The sequence below is a fragment of the Cetorhinus maximus genome, chromosome 11, assembly GCF_964194155.1.
Source record: "Cetorhinus maximus chromosome 11, sCetMax3.hap1.1, whole genome shotgun sequence".
Lineage (NCBI taxonomy): Eukaryota > Metazoa > Chordata > Chondrichthyes > Lamniformes > Cetorhinidae > Cetorhinus > Cetorhinus maximus.
The window spans coordinates 55,228,914-55,245,686 of record NC_135889.1 but is presented as its reverse complement, the minus strand read 5'-3'; the positions used below and the strand labels follow the sequence as shown (position 1 = coordinate 55,245,686).

General features: G+C 43.9%; 1 protein-coding gene across 6 annotated transcripts in view; it reads right to left on the bottom strand.

Annotated features, from left to right (window-relative positions):
* The window catches only part of sestd1 (SEC14 and spectrin domains 1), a 153,315-nt gene extending 137,400 nt beyond the window's left edge, over positions 1–15,915 (bottom strand). Inside the window, exons 1-2 of one of the 6 annotated variants that reach the window (XM_078551951.1) lie at positions 15,612–15,859; positions 7,217–7,357 (exon numbers count right to left, since the gene is read on the bottom strand). The gene's annotated coding sequence lies outside the window, so the exon portion shown is untranslated. Of the gene's footprint in view, positions 1–7,216; positions 7,358–8,340; positions 8,457–15,278; positions 15,454–15,611 lie in introns of those variants that run through there. The other 5 variants (XM_078551952.1, XM_078551953.1, XM_078551950.1 and 2 more) reach the window with 5 other exon arrangements.
* Between the last annotated feature and the right edge of the window lie 858 nt (positions 15,916–16,773).

Genomic DNA, 16,773 nt, shown 5'->3' with positions numbered 1-16,773 from the left:
ATCCTTGTGGTACACCACCAGTAACAGCCTGCCACCCTGAGAATGATCCATTTATTCCTACTCTCCGCTTTCTGTCTGTTAGCTAATTCTCAATCCATACGAGTATATTTCTCCCAATCTCATGTGCTCTAATTATATTTACTAACCTCCTGTGTGGGACCTTATCAAAAGCCTTCTGAAAATCCAAATACATCACTGGTTCTTCTTTATTAATGCTACAGTAATATCCTCAAAAAACTCCAAGTTTGTCAAACATGATTTCCCTTTTATAAATCCACGTTGACTGTGCCCAATTTTACTTTCTTTTCTAAATGTACAATTATCATATGCTTTATAATAGATTCTAACATTTTCCCTACTGCCGACATCAAACCAACAGTTCTGTAGTTCTCCATTCACCCTCTTCCTCTTCTTAAATAGTGGGGTTACATTTCATACTTCCAGTCCGCAGGAACCTTTCCAGAAAATTACGTCTATAACTCAATAGATTTCTGTAATCCATTTATAACATGATAAAAACAGAATGTCAAGCAAACATTTTTTGCCCTTCATACTTCAAAGTACACTGCCATCTCACACAAATTTCTGTGTCTTTCGAATGTACAAAGGAACTTTACAGGAACAGAAAAATTGAATAAATTTGCCTGCTGCCTCATAGCTGACTTTACCACGAGAACAAAAGAAATAGGAAAATGAGCTTGTACAGCTCCTGAAGCCTGCTCCACCATTGAATATAATCATGTCTGATCTTCTGCCTCAACTCCACTTTTCCACTCGCTCCCCACATCCTCAGATACCCTGACACACCAAAAATCTACGTGAGCCTTGAATATACTCAATGATGGAACATCCACAACCCTCTGGGGCTGAGAATTCTAAAGATTCACAATCCTCTGAGTGAAAAAATTTCTCCTCATCTTGGTCTTAAATAATCGAACCCTTATCAAGACTGTGCCCCTGATTTTGATTCATGATCCATGAGAAACAACCTTTCAGTGTTTTGGGCCCCTCCCTCCGGCCTCTTATCCACTATTGATCTTTTCATTGAGAGCTGTCGGTGTGCCATTGGTGGTCTCAATTTCTCTACTCCCCTCAATCACTCTAACTTGTTTTCCTCTGAACTTGCTGCATACCATTCTCTCAGGTCTAACCTGACATGGTTATCAAAACTGCTGACAAGGGATAGTGCTTTTGTTGTCTGGCAAACTGATCTCGACATTGCAGAAGCTTAATACCAACTCTCTGACGTTTCCTCCTATCTTCCCCCTGGACCCCCACTGAACATCAAGCCACTGTTTCTGGAACAGTCAGTCAGTGACCTCATCTCTTCCAATGATCTTCCCACCATGGCTTCTCACCTCATAGTTCCAACTCCGTACAGCTTGCTACTACCTCCTTCCCAAGAACCATTGATCTGATTTCTTCCTACCTTGACTCTATTTTTTTCTCTCCCTGTCCAGTCTCTCCCTACCTAGTCATGACTCTTCTGACGTCCTCCTGATGTCACTCTAAAAAAAGTTTCCAATTTCCCGGCCCTAACTGTCACCTCTTTACCATGGACATCCAATCTCTCTACTCCTCCATCCCCCACCAGGATGGTCTAAGGGCTTTCCACTTCTTCCTTGAACGGAGGCCCAACCAGTTTTCACCGATCCCAACCCTCCTCTGGCTGACTGACCTTGTTTTCACATTGAACAATTTCTCCTTTAACTCATCTCACTTCCTCCAAATAAAAGGTGTTTCTATGGGAACCTGCCTTTTTATGCCTGCCTTTTTGTAGCACGTGTTGAACATTTCTTATTGCAGTCCTACTTGGGCCCCCTCCCTTAATTCTTTTTCCGATACATTGATGACTGTATTAGTGTCCTATTCTCGCCCTGAACTGGAAAACATCTTCAACTCTATTTTCTATTTCCAATCTTCTCTCAGTTTCACATGATCCATATCCAACTCTTCCCTTCTTCGACTTCTCCAATTAAATTTCTGACAACAGGCTATTAATATTCATGATAAACCCACTGATTCCCACGGCTACCTCAACTACAGTTCCTCACGCCCTAAGGATTCCATCCCATTCTCCCAATTCATCCTTCTACGTTGCATCTATTCTGATGATGCAACCTTCCACAACAGCACTTCGAAGATACTTGCATTTTTCCTCAACCGAGGATTCCGCATGCAACCTCCCCTCACCGTGGTTGACAGGGCCCTCAACCATGTCTGCACATTTCCAACTCATTGCTTCCCTCCCTCCTAGAACCACAATACTTTGTTCCTCACCTTCCATCCCACCAGCCACTGTATTCAACGGATCATTTCCGCTACTTCGGTCACCTCCGGCGTGATACCACCACCAAACACATCTTCCCCTCTCCTCTCAGCATTCTGAAGGGACCATTCCTTCTGTGCTACCCTGAACCCCTCAGTCAACCCCAACACCCCATTCCCTTCCCACGGCACCTTTCCATGCAAACGCAGAAGATGTAACACCTGCCCTTTTGCATCCTGTCTCCTCACCGTCCCAGCTCCCAAACACTCCTTGCAGATGAAAGTGATTCATCTGTACTTCTTTCAATCTAGACTACTGTATTCACTGCTCACAATATGGTCTCTTTTATACTGGGGAGATCAAATACAAGTTGAGTGACTGCTTTGCAGAACACTGCCATTCAGTCCACAAGCATGTCCCTGAGCTTCCAGTGACTTGGAGGCGGAACCAAATTACATAGGGCAATTTCAAAAGACAAACAGCAGCCATGACTGGACTTTCAATTGTCTTAAAGTATACAGCAGCAGAGAGTTCAGAGGACCAGTGTTGGCATGCGCAGGTGCCGTGGACTTTTTGGGTGCCTCCCTGAAACCTTTAATAAATATAGTCTTCGAGGGGAGAGGTGCACTGGTCCCCTTGTCCAGAGAAGAAACCCCCCGAACAAGACCAAGGGAAAAGGGTGGAGGTGACCGTAGAGTCATCAGGAGGATATGGGTGCAGTGCAGAAAGCACTTCGATGATCAGCAAAGGTCTGGAAAGGTGAGTGGCAAGTGACAACCAGGTGACGGGTCTCTAACTGTGCATAGGAGCTGAGCAGATTGAGTGCCCATAGTTCTCCTTAACATTCAGAAAAATTGGGCAGCTGCATCAAAGACAGCAGCAACCCTCACACATGGTGCACCATTGAGCAGAGGAGACATCACTGAGGAACGCAACATCTCGTGAATGTCATCCTGGAATGGGTGTGGAAGGGCAGCGTAAATCTGTCTCTCTGCATCCTGCAGGAGAAGAGTGCATAATCCCAGACAGATGAGAGACTGGTGACGGTGTGCAGCAGTTCCACACGCTAAGCCCCAAGGAGGAAACAGAATTGGAGATCACTAGGGTGCCATCATGACAAGCCATTTGCAATAGTGAGACAGGAGTTCGTCCAGAGCAGGGTCATTTGATAGCTCAATCTACAGGTATGGAAATCATTCCTACCTAATGTGCACTGTGGCTGTACAAGCACTGTCATCTGAGTTGAGTGTGCTAAGGCACCTGCTGAGTGGCCCAAGTTTTCATGACCACCACCTTGTGTTTCCCACAGGGCCAATTGCAGAGGAGGAGGTGTTGTAGCCCAGTTATTACCAGCCTCGATGGGGAGAGATGATCCTAAGCCAACACCTTCACATCATTCATCCACACTTTTCACTAGCTCTCCTCTCAGTTGGGCCTCAATCTGACCAGGTGAGCCACAAATCATGAGTGAGCGGGAGGAGGGGAAGGTGGGGCAGAGTCAGCAATAGGCAGTCCCCTTGGAGGACAAAGGACAGTCACAGGCATACTCTGTTGGGCAGACATGCTGTGACTCGGGTGCCACAAACAAGGGGGAGAGATTTTCTGGAACATTGGAGGCAGGTGAACTGAAGGTTGGAGATACCCAAGGCATTGTGAAGCCATGGGCAGACAATGGAGCAGCACACGCAAGCCATCATGGGTCAGGGGTCTGAATGCTTGAGCTCCTCCATTGAGAGAATGGCCACCCACTTGCAGAGCCATATCCACTCAGAATGGATGCAGGAGTAGCACGCTGACATGCACAGAGAGTGACAATCTCTGTTGCATGAATCCAACCAGTGGCCTTGTCCAGCATACTTGGCTGCTATGAAAGGGCTGAGGCAGTCAAAGAGACTGATGAGTGGGGCTGCCACCCATGGGTCACCAGTGTCATCCCCCTCTTCCTCGGCCTCTCCAACTCAGGACCCATTAGTGCACAAGGCCCTGTGACAGAAGCTGCCCCTACAATGACACAGGAGCCCCCCCAAGGGCCACATGCACCTCAGTCACGAGCAGAGTTAAGGGAGCAAGTGGTCTCTACTTTATCCTCAGAAAACAGGGAGAGTTCCAAATAGAAGTGGACAGAAAATCAAGGTGCCACTTTATGGGTCACTTCGGTGATGTTTTCTTGGTTTGTGTGATCATTTACTTTTGCTTTATTATATTATTGTTATAATCAATGAGCGGACTTTTGTGCTATCATTGCTTGATGTCAAAAGGACATGGAGTTAAAGGCTGGGCATGGGGTGCTGGGTTTCCAGCGGAGCCATAATCAGTGTTGGGGGAGGCTCTTGGCTGTGGAAACCCCATTTTCAATCTACGTGGGTGGCGATGGGATTATTCAGATGTGTGTGTTTGCTGGATAATTTCTCTGATAATACAGATGACTTACTCATCTTTCAAGGGCTGGAAGCTGCTCAAGTGAAACGCTGCTGAATGAGCATCACCCTTATGGCTATGCCAGCCTTGCAATTGTCACGAGGCCCAAGATGGCCTCAGCAGTCTTCCAGCAGTGCCTGGGTACTGGGCTCCTCTGGAGCACCTCCTCCATCCTCAACTTCCTTCTCCTCCCTGTCCTCCTCCAAGGGAGGATGGTGTTCCAGGTCCCCCTCTTCATGCAGCTCCAGATGTCTTTGTATAGTCATGTTTTGCATTGGCAGATCCACTGTCCCACGGATTTGGGAGTTTAGCGTTGGGTCTCAAAAACTTCAGCATGTTTTTCACTATAGACTGAGAAAGCACATTGATGAAGAGGTACACCACCAAATCCAATGTCAGCTTTTTGAGACGGATAGCTTCCAAAATATGGGAAGTGAGTGACATTTTCCAACACTTCACCATGAATCTCAATTGAAAGTATTGGATTTGATGTAGGTTGGTAGAGGACTCTGGTCTTCCTGGTTTTCAGGGCAAACCAGGCTGTCACAGGCTTTGGTAAATACATCAACTATTTGTTGTAGCTCTTCTTCAGAGTAAGCACTAACTTGTGCGTCATCAGCATACTGTCATGCTTTTACAGAAGTGGTTGTTGTCTTGGTTTGGCCTTCAACCAGTTGAGGTTCAGCAGTGCAATAAGTTATCGCAGCCAAGGAAGTCTGTCAGTAGTAAGTTGCAGCATTGTTGCAAGAAAGATTAAGAATAGTGTAGGTTAAACAACACACCCCTGTGTTTGACACCTGTTTTGACAGGGATGGAATCTGTCCTGGAGCCATTGCACAATTCTGTTATTTGCATACTATTATGTAGGAGATGCAGAAAGGAGACAAATCAAACTACAGCAATTACAGGGGCTTACAAAACCCAAAACAAAACATCTATTATTAGATGTAATTCTGCGATTGAGCAGCACTTGCTGAACAATCCTAAGTGTGCTAATAGCTACTCTAACAACCAACCTAAGGTAATCAGTGGCGCTCATAACACGGCTATTTTATTATTTAATGATGATTAAAGTATGATGAAATAAGTTACAATTAATACCAGGCTTTTTTTCACCAGGTAGAAAATTAATTAGCGAGGCATTTAGAATTTAATGTTGTTACCATTTCTGCTGCAAAAGAGTACGTATATAAGGGGTTCAGAGAAGACTGACAACCACGATTGCAGAACTATGTGCCTAAATTTACGAGGAGAGATTTATAGAGCAGCATTTTGAAGTTAAAAATTCAAGGTTTTAAAAATAATTAAATATTGATAATGCAACTTGGTTAAATAATTAATGTTTCAAATGATCAACAAAATAGAAGATAAACAAGATTCAAAAAAAATCAGCAATTAAAACAAATCAATCCTCTCTCCACTTCTCCCTTACATAGATATGAACTTTCATATGTCAATTTATATTTTTCTTTTAAACAGAGCTAGATAATCACCTAGGTTAAAAAAATGATTGAAGACACTGACTATCAGATAGACTAAGACAGTAGATAGATGATTCCTGTGCTTCTGAAATTACAGAAAGTTTTTGAACTCTTAATTTGTGATTACAAGACACAATCCACGGTAAGTATACAAACTCTATGGAAGGATATTACGTTGATAAGTCAAGTAGCCTTATTATGTTATTTATTTTCTGATAGAAACTTGATCTAGTATCCTGCAATTATAACCACATGCCTTATTTGCATGAAAATACAACTGCTTTATGACACCCACATAAGTATCCACAATAGTACTGTATCTCAAGGGTGCCCTTTATGTCAGAACTGCCCATTACATGAACCATGAGCCACATGTGACAAACTGGAAAGTCAGATGTGGCTGGTTGCATTTTTGCTTAGTAAGAACGAAAGAAATAGACACAGTCATTGGGCATTCACAGTCAACATTCTAAGCAATCACTGATGAACTCAAAAGTACCACTCGCAACTGCTGGACAGATCTTAAAGCTGCACTAAGGTGTGTTGTGTCTAACACACTCATGGCAGAATTTCAAACATTGGTCAAAGAGAAAGACTGCAATGCAAAATTTCACTCTAAATACTGACAGATGTTTGTTCAGTAAATATATACATGGTATACTTAAATGTACTGCACACAAGGCATTTTCTACTAAAATTAGTGAATATGGCTAAAACAGTATCACCAGCCATGCCTGAGGCTAGGCAGCAATTTCTACTGGAGAACACTGCTTTAATTATTAGTTTTTCCACACTCAATATTAATTTTGTTTACAATGATCCTTTTCCCAAGTCCAAATGCACCAGCTGAAGAACTATTCACTTAAAAGAAAAAATTCCAAACAGTAAAATCAATATTTAACAAAAAGCTGGCTAAGTTCCAATACAATAAAAGATGGCTACCAACAGCTTTTTGATTTATCTATCTACTAGTGTGAATCTAAATTCAGTTAAGACAGCAATTCTGCTTTCAATTTTTGTTACAATAAAACATGTCTGCTATCCCTACCTTGATATTTGTGTAGTCTTGCTCTGCATCAGAGGATTGTTGCCATGGTAACAACTATTTGCTGACAATGGTAGACTGAAATCAATGACCTTGGGAATTAGGAATTCACCAGAGAAATCCTCAAGTGACTTGGTGCATTAACTGAAACAAATCCAAACCATTTTCAAAGGTGAGCAGCTAATATTTTGTCCCTGCACAATAACAGATGAAAACTTAGTTTTTGTATGTTAGCTTTCTTAAGTGTGTTCATATCTTAAATGCAATAGTTCCACATATTATCCTCTTTAGAAAAAAAAATCTGTGTAAGCATATTGACTAAATATAGAATGAAAGAAGTTACCTAAGAAGTTATCAAGTGTTCAACACATCCAGAACTTATGCAATACCTGAAAAATTCTCTCATTACAGGTGCTAGACTACTTGCGGCATGTCAACTCTTGTTTTTTGGTGCAATAACATTATGGGGCTAAAACGATTAGTTAAAGAATAACTCATGTTACGATTAATCCTAAAAGCAAAACATGGTTTTCAGGGATACAGTCAAGAAATCACAGAATTCAATCTATAGAACACTGGTTAAAATACCTGAAATCCATGACTAAAAGCATATTTAAAATAAAGAAAAGTTTGCATTTAGAATGAGCAGAATTATGGTGTTTGTATCTGGTCAAGAAGCATCTCAGGTTTTCTATCCTGTATTGCGAATATCTAGTACATAATTTATATAATTAGAATATAAATTTTAGTTTTAGGAATTAAAGTTTTAACTGCAGATCAACAGGGGCATCAGGTTGAGAAACTAGTAAACAAAACTCAGAGGTAAATGCAACTCTGCCAAGGCCACTCAGTTCCTGACCTCATTACAGTATTGGTTCAAACAAGAGATGAGGTGAGAGTGACTGCCCTTGGCATCAAGGCAGCATTTGACCAAGTACGGCATCAAGGAGCCCGAGCAAAACTAGAATCGATAGGAACTGGGGAAAACTCTCCACTGGTTGGAGTCATACCTAGCACAAAAGAAGATGGTTGTGGTTGTTGGAGGTAATCAGCCCCAGGATATCACTGCAGGAGTTACTCAGGGTAGTGTCTGAGGCCCTAATATCTTCAGTTGCTTCATCAATTACCTTTCCTCCATCACAAGGTCCAAAGTGGGGATATTCGCTGATGATTCCATGATGTTCAGCACCATTCACGACTCTTCAGATACTGAAGCAGTCCCTGCCCATATGCAGCAAGACCTGGACAACATTTGGGTTTACGTTGATAAGTGAAAGTAACATTCATGTCACGCAAGTGCCAGGCAATGACCATTTCCAACAAGACAAAATCCAGCCATCTCCCCTTGACTTTCAATGACATTACTATCGCTAAATCCCTCACTTATGAGCATGCTAAGGGTTACCATTGACCAGAAACTGAACTGGACCAGTCATATAAATACTGCAACTACAAGAGCAGGTCAGAGGCTAAGAATTCTACGACAAGTAACTCACCTCCTGACTGCCTAAAGGCTGTTGACCATCTGCGTGGGACAAGTCAGGAATGTGATGGAATACTTTCCACTTGGCTGGATGAGTGCAGCTCTAACAGCACTCAAGAAGCTCAACATCATCTGGGACAAAGCAGCCCACTTGATTGACACCCCATCCACCACCTTCAATATTCACCCCCTCCAACACCGACACACAGCTGGCAGCACATCTACATAATGCACTGCAGCAACGTACTAAAGCTCCTTTAACAGCACTTTGCAAACCTGCAACCTCTACTACCAAGAAGGATAAGGGCAGCAGATGCATGGGACACCACCACCTGCAAGTTCCCCTCCAAGCCACATAACATCATGACTTGGATGTAATGCGGCTTGGAGTTCCTTCACTGTCACAGGGTCAAAATCCTAGAACTCCCTCCCTAACTGTACTGTGGATGTACCTACACCACATGGACTGCAGCGGTTCAAGAAAGTAACTCACCACCACCTCCTCAAGGGCAATTAGGCTTGGGCAATAAATGCTGGCCTAGACAGCAATGCCCACATCCCATGAAAGAATAATAAAGAACACACAAACAAGCCTCACTTAAAAAGGTAGCCTGTGTTTATTCAATAAGGTTGGAGTTGACAGTGGGGACACTTAAACAATGGAGGACCTATCACTCAGCTTGCGGTAGAGCCAGACAGTCCCCACTTACTTCAGTAAAAGATTTAAATTGTGTATGTAGTTTCCTGATGGAGAGAAGTTGGGGGTAGTGGGTCAACAAAGGAATTCCTCGATCAGAACAGAAATTCTGGAGAAAGGGTCGTAAACTCCATCAGCAATATAAATAATTCATATGGATTACAGAATCAAAGGGTTGTGTTGAAGGTAAAATAATTAATTTACATTTCTGTGTGAGGACATCCCAAAGTATGCTCATGTTGTCATCAAAATGGGCTGTGCGGATGGAAGACTCTTTTGTTTAAGTTATCTGGATGTTTGCTCAGAGTGTAGGGAGTTGCAGCTTTGCTTTGGTGTAGACTGCATGTCACTGGATTCAGAGAGCCAACAGGAGATGACTGCTAGTCAGGCCTACACTTTAAGCAGATAAAATACTAACTTTATCGCTCAACGCATGGAATGCTGGTGGAGCTCAAGTTCAGTTTGGATTTCATGAGGTGTAGAGCAACTGGAAGGTTTGCCTAGCTTGCACTTAGGGGAAGAAATCTAGTGGTCCTCACAGAGCCTTGTGGCAGAAAGCAGTCAGCAGAGTTAGCGTAGAAGGCTGAGAGAAGGCCAGAACAAGGAGCCGAGGCATTCACATTCATGAAGTATTAAAAAAAAGTTGGAGGATGACTTCACAAAAAAACTAATGGAAGGTTCCCCATGAAATATTACGTCGGAGAATAGCTGGAACATTGAGGAGCATTAAAGTGAATTCCAGAGAGCCGTGGCATATCTTTGGGTTGGTCCCAGAAAAAGTGAAATGAATCTTCAGGATTCTTATAATGCAGCCGGAAATTATTTGGTGGCAGGGAAGGGGGCGGTGCAGGGAAGGAAAAAGTAGAACTGAGTTCATAGCTTAAGCCATTAAAAACTATTGCATTAGTGCTTGCTTTAATTCTTCTATACAATAAAGCTTGTTTTAGTTTAAAAACTTGAAATCTTGTGCTGTCATTCTGTCAGTTAATTACAGAGTCTTTGGATTTCTGTTGAAATGTTAACTGTCCCCAACAGGATCGTTATAGCTGTCAGCAATGTGGTTGACTCTGAAATGGCCTAGCAAGCAACTCAGTTGTATCAAAACCACTACAAAGTCGAGAAAGAATGAAACCGACTTAGGCACCAGAAATGACAACGACAAAATCAGCCCTGTCTACCCTGCAAATCCTCTTTACTAAGATCTGGGGACTTGTGCCAAAATTGGGAGAGCTGTCTCACAGACTAGTCAAGCAACAGCCTGACAGTCATACTCATAGAATCATACCTTACAGACAATGTCCCAGATACTACCATCACCATCCCTGGGTAGGCCCAGAGGTGGTGGCATAGTGGTATACAGTCAAGAGAGAGTTGCCCTGGGAGTCCACAACATCGACTCTGGACCTCATCAATCTAATGGCATCAGGTCAAACATGGGCAAGGAAGCCTCCTGCTGATTACCACATACCGCCCTCCCTCAGCTGATGAGTCAGTGCTCCTCCATGTTGAACACCACTTAGAGGAAGCACTGAGTGTGGTAAGGGTGCAGAATGTACTCTGGGTGGGAGACTTCAACATCCAACACCAAGAATGGCTCGGTAGCACCACGGCTGACCAATCTGGCCGAGTCCTAAAGGGCATAGCTGCTAGACTGGGTCTGCGGCGGGTGGTGAGGGAACCAACAAGAGGGAAAAACATACTTGACCTCATCCTCACTAATTTGCTTGCCGCAGATGCATCTGTCCATGACAGCATCGGCAGAAGTGGCCACCACACAGTCCTTGTGTAGATTAAGTCACAACTTCACATTGAGGATACCATCCATCGTGTTGTGTGGCACTATCATCGTGCTTTCGAACAGATCTAGTAACTCAAGACTGAACATCCATGAGGCGCTGGCCCACGATCTGTAACCTCATGGCCTAGCATATCCCCTACTCTACAATTGCCACCAAGACAGGGGATCAACCCTGGTTCAACGAAGAGTGCAGGAGGGCATGCCAGGAGCAGCATCAGGCATATCTAAAAATGAGGTGGCAACATGGTGAAGCTACAACTCAGGACTACTTGCGTGCCAAATAGCGTAAGCAGCATTCAATAGACAGAGCTAAGCGATCCTACAACCAACAGATCAGATCTAAGCTCTGCAGTCCTGTCACATCCACTCATGAATGGTGGTAAACAACTAAACAACTTACTGGAGGAGGCGGCTCCACAAACATCCTCATCCATAATCCACATCAGTGCAAAAGATAAGGCTGAAGCATTTGCTACAATCTTCAGCCAGAAGTGTCGAGTGGATGGTCCATCTCGGCCTCCTCCGGAGATCCCCAGCATCACAGACGCCAGTCTTCAGCCAATTCAATTCACTCCACGTGATGTCAAGAAATGGCTGAAGGCACTGGATACTGCAAGGGCCCTGACAATATTCCAGCAATACTACTGAAGACTTGTGCTCCAGAATTTATCGCGCCCTAGCCAAATTTGTCGAGTACAGCTTCAACACTGGCATCTACCCAGCTATACGGGAAATTGCCCAGTTATATCCTGTACACAAAAAACAGGACAAATCTAACCCAGCCAATTACTGCCCCATCAGTCTTCTCTAGGTCATCATTAAAGTAATGGAAGGTGTCATCAACAGTGCTATCAAGCAGTACTTGCTTAGAAATACTCGCTGATGCCCAAGCATCCTGACCTCATTACCGCCTTGGTTCAAACATGGACAAAAGAGCTGAACTCCAGGGGTGAGGTGACAGCGACTGCCCTTGACATCAAGGCTGCATTTTACCAATTGAGGCATCAAGGAGCCCTAGCAAAACTGAAGTCAATGGGAATTTGGTGGGGGACTCTCCCCCGGGTGGAGCATACCTACCACAAAGGAAGGTGACTGTGGTTGTCAAGGTCAATCACCTCAGTTCCAGAGCATTACTGCAGGAGTTCCTCAGGGTAGCTTCCTAGGCCTAACCATCTTCAGCTGCTTCATCGATGACCTTCCTTCCATCATAAGGTCAGAAGTGGGGATGTTCGCTGATGATTGCACAACGTTCAGTAACATTCATGACTCCTCAAGATACTGAAGCAGTCCATGTCCAGATGCAGCAAGACCTGGACAATATCCAGGCTTGGATGACAAGTGGCAAGTGACATTCATGCCACACAAGTTCCAGGCAATGACCATCTCCCACAAGAGAGAATCCGACCATCGCCCCATGTCATTTAATAGCATTACCATCGCTGAATCCCCCACTATCAACATCATGGGGGTTACTATTGACCAGAAGCTGAACTGGACAAGCCATATGAATACTGTAGCCAAAAGAGTAGGTCAGCGGCTAAGAATCCTGCAGCATGTGATTCACCTCCTGACTCCCCAAAGCCTGTCCATCATCTACAAGGCACAAGTCAGGAGTGTGATGCAATGCTCCCCACTTGCCTGGATGAGTGCAGCTCTAACAACACTTATTAAGCTTGACACCATCCAGCCCGTTTGATTGGCACCCCATCCACAAACACTCACTGCCTCCACCACCAACACATACTGCTATCAGTATGCGTTATCCACAAGATGCACTTCAGGGACTCATCAAGGCTCCTTAGACAGCATCTTCCAAACCCTTCCATCTACGACAAGGACAGCAGATGCATGGGAACACCTCCACCTGGAAGTTCTCCTCTAAGCCACACACCACCCCTACTTGGAAATATATCACCATTCCTTCACTGTCGCTGGGTCAAAATCCTGGAACTCCCTCCCTAACAGCACAGTGGGTGTACCTACACTACCGGGGCTGCACTTCAATAAGACAGCTCACCACCACTTTCTCAAGGGCAATTGGAAATAGGCAATAAATGCTGGCCTAGCCAGCAACGCCCACATCACATGAATGAATTTTTTAAAAAGGCTTTCGTTGAACAATGCAAACATAAAGATGTTTCATATTTGATGTGTGTTAAAGATTGGCCCCAGACAATAGCTAACCCTTTGTCAAATTTAGTTTTATGCAGATCAGTTTGGCTTCTCTTCCACTATGCCTTAGTGAGTACTCATATTGATAATCAGACTTTATTACAACGTGTCTGTCACTGCTGAGCTCAAAAGAAAATACAATTCAAACAAAGTACTAAATGTTTAATTTGGGAGAATTGCTGAATTTCAGGAGAGATGGAGTAACTCAAGAAAGTTTGCGCAGGAGTGGGAAAGAACAAGAAAAATGACTTGCATTTACATAGCACCTTTCAACTCAGAATGCCCCAAAGTACTTTACAGCCAATTAAATACTTTAAAAAAGTATAGCCACTATTATAACATGGGAAACGAGCCACTTTGCACAAACCAAACTCCCACAAATGGCAATGGAATAGATCATGTATCTTAAGTGTTGGACCACCAGCAACAGCAGACAGGACCATGGTTTAAACATCTCATCTGACAGCACAGCACTCCCTCCATGCTGCACAGAATTGTCATGCAGGATTGTGTGCTCAAGTCTCTTAAGTGGGGCTTGAACCCACATCTTTCCGACTCAGTGACAAGATTGCTTTCACTGAGCTACATCTGACACGGACTAACTGATCATAGGTTTGTGGTGTTGACAGGAGGAATGTTGACCACAACACTATGAGAAGTCACTGCTCTTCTTCAAATAGTACCAGGGGTTTTTGTATGTCATCCTGATAAAGCAGGCATGGCCCCAATTAATGCATCTGCCAAAAGATAACCCAACAACACATCACTCCATCTCTTAAGTGTTTGATAAAATTATATGCAAAATTGCATACTGGCTCATGAACCTATAACCTTCTGACTCAAAGATAAGCATCCCACTAAATGAGTCAAGATGACACCCAAGTCCATGTGATTTAAGCCAACACTGCAGTACTCCGGGGCACCATGTACAATTAACCAGATAACTTAGATAACAAAAACAGAATTACCTGGAAAAACTCAGCAGGTCTGGCAGCATCGGTGGAGAAGAAAAGAGTTGAGGACTCGAAACGTCAACTCTTTTCTTCACTGATGCTGCCAGACCTGCTGAGTTTTTCCAGGTAATTCTGTTTTTGTTTTGGATATCCTGCATCTGCAGTAGTTTTTTGTTTTTATCAGATAACTTAGATCATTGACTGAACCATAGAAGGAACAAACCATGAGTGGGGAGGTTGGCAGTATTCTACTCATTCAGTTCCAAATAACCCTGCAAGCTACTGCTCCAACATGTAGCCGAATAAACAGTGGTAACCAGCTTTGCTTTTAGTGGATTAAACTCCATCACCATCCTATTGGGCATTTGGGAATCACGTAGCCTTGGATTTTGGCAAACTGTGCCTAGCCTCGATTTAAAGCATTTCTGCCGAGCCACAGCACTCGCATTCTACATCAAGATACCACCTATGCAGATTACTCGATAGTTTGATCTAATCTTTCAAGCGAAGTGATGGGTTTACACGTCAGGCATCCAGTTGACAACAAAAAGCGTTTAAACCTCATCTGCCCAGTGTTGTGGAAACGATCTGTTTCGTACTGCAGCAATACACAAAACATTGATCTTCAAAAAGAGGGCAACAATTTGGTACTTCAAGAATAGCAGATACCGTTAATAATTTGTGACTCTGTCCCCCCCACCCCACAGGAAGTACTCATCCCCTCTTTTTGAAAATGGCTGGAGTGCAAACAACGTTACAATCTGCAGTCCGACTTTCAGCATCAGGGCAACACTTAAAGTAGAGCGGAAAACGCAGGTCACAAGAGTCTTTTTAAAATAAAATATAAACAAAATCTTGGCTCAAAAAAAGTCAGCCACAAGACAGTGATTGGGAAAGAACCACGATCTCGCAGTGGGCGCTGCCACTGAACAAAGCTCCCGTCCACCCCACCTCAGGCCTACCTTTCCCCTCAATCCTCTCAAGCCTGCTGCCTAACAACAGTCGCAATCGTGATTTCTTTCACACAAAAAAAAACACGCACAAGATTTCCAGCACCAGTTCATCCCGCGCAACCGCCACTGGCTCGAGGTTTGGGAGGCCGAGAGGAAGGCGCCGGGCCGGCTGCCCGGGGCACACTTGCTCCTTTTGTTGCCCGGGGAGACTCGCTGTGCCGGTCCGCCGGTCCCCCGCACCCCCCCCCCCCCCCAATCCGCACCCGCACCACCCCACCCCGGCCACGCGCACAGGTGAATCAGCGCGAGCCCCCGCTGCCTCAACCTGCTGCATCCGCTCACCTGAGGACACGGGCTGCCCGCTGCACCCTGCCGCAAATCCTGCACTTCTCCTCCGACCTCCTGCTGCGGATTTTTTCTCTCTCTCTCTCTCTCTCAAATGTAAGAGAAGCTGGACCGCTCTCAACACGAGCAGCTCGCACAGCAACGCACACAGGGCAGCAGAGCCCTCTCACTGCAAGCAATCTCAATTAACGCCGCTTGCCGCTCTCGGCAGCGTTTTTAACATATTAACGTCTGATACAAAATTAATGTTTCACGCACAACAAATAGCCTACTTGCACAACAAAGCAAACTTTCCACCACCGCCAATGCAGTACCGCGTGATTGAGATCAATGAACAGATGGGAAATACACCGCATAAATAAATCTCACAACAGAGAAAAAATAAACCTGAAATTCAGCAAAACGAAATCAAATAGTTTTAGTTTTCATGCCTTGATCATATTTTATCAAAATTATTTCCTCTTTTCGACAAGGTTGCCAGACACAGGTTGTCTGCTCATCAAAGATATTGCCTGGTAAACTTTCAAAATGTGAAAAGCTGTCAAAGATCAATTCTTTAAACTGCCTTGCCAACCCAAGTGATTAACCATTGATTATTTTTACTGTGCATAACATAGTAAATATGTAAATGCTTACTGAGCATGATATAAGATCTGTCTCAAAGTGCAACACTTGCCTTATTCTGGAACAGCAAAATATGGATTAAATTTTATCCAAATTTGTCTATTTCATCAACACTGTTGAAAGTTTTTGATATAACACTTTAGTGATATTTCACAGACTTCTGTTTAATATCAATAGAAGATTTTTTTCACAATGTTTTACCCTTCTCTCCTGAAGATACTGACTCTTGCTGAGATACAATTCTACAAGTGGCAGTAGACTTCCAGTGCCTTGTCCAAGTCAAAGTCATTGTAATACAGAAAGAGGACGTACTGTCCATAGAGACTGTGCAACTTCTCTCTTGAGCAATAGTCCCATTCTTCCACTCTATCCCTTGTAGCCTTGCAACTTTGTTTCCTTTGAGTGCCCCACTTCCTTTAGAAATCATTTGATTTTCTCTGCTTCCACCATCCTTGCAGGTAGTAAGTTCCAGGTCACTGCCTGCATAAAAAAGTTCCTTCCTCACATTGCCATATCTCTTGCCCAAGATGTTAAA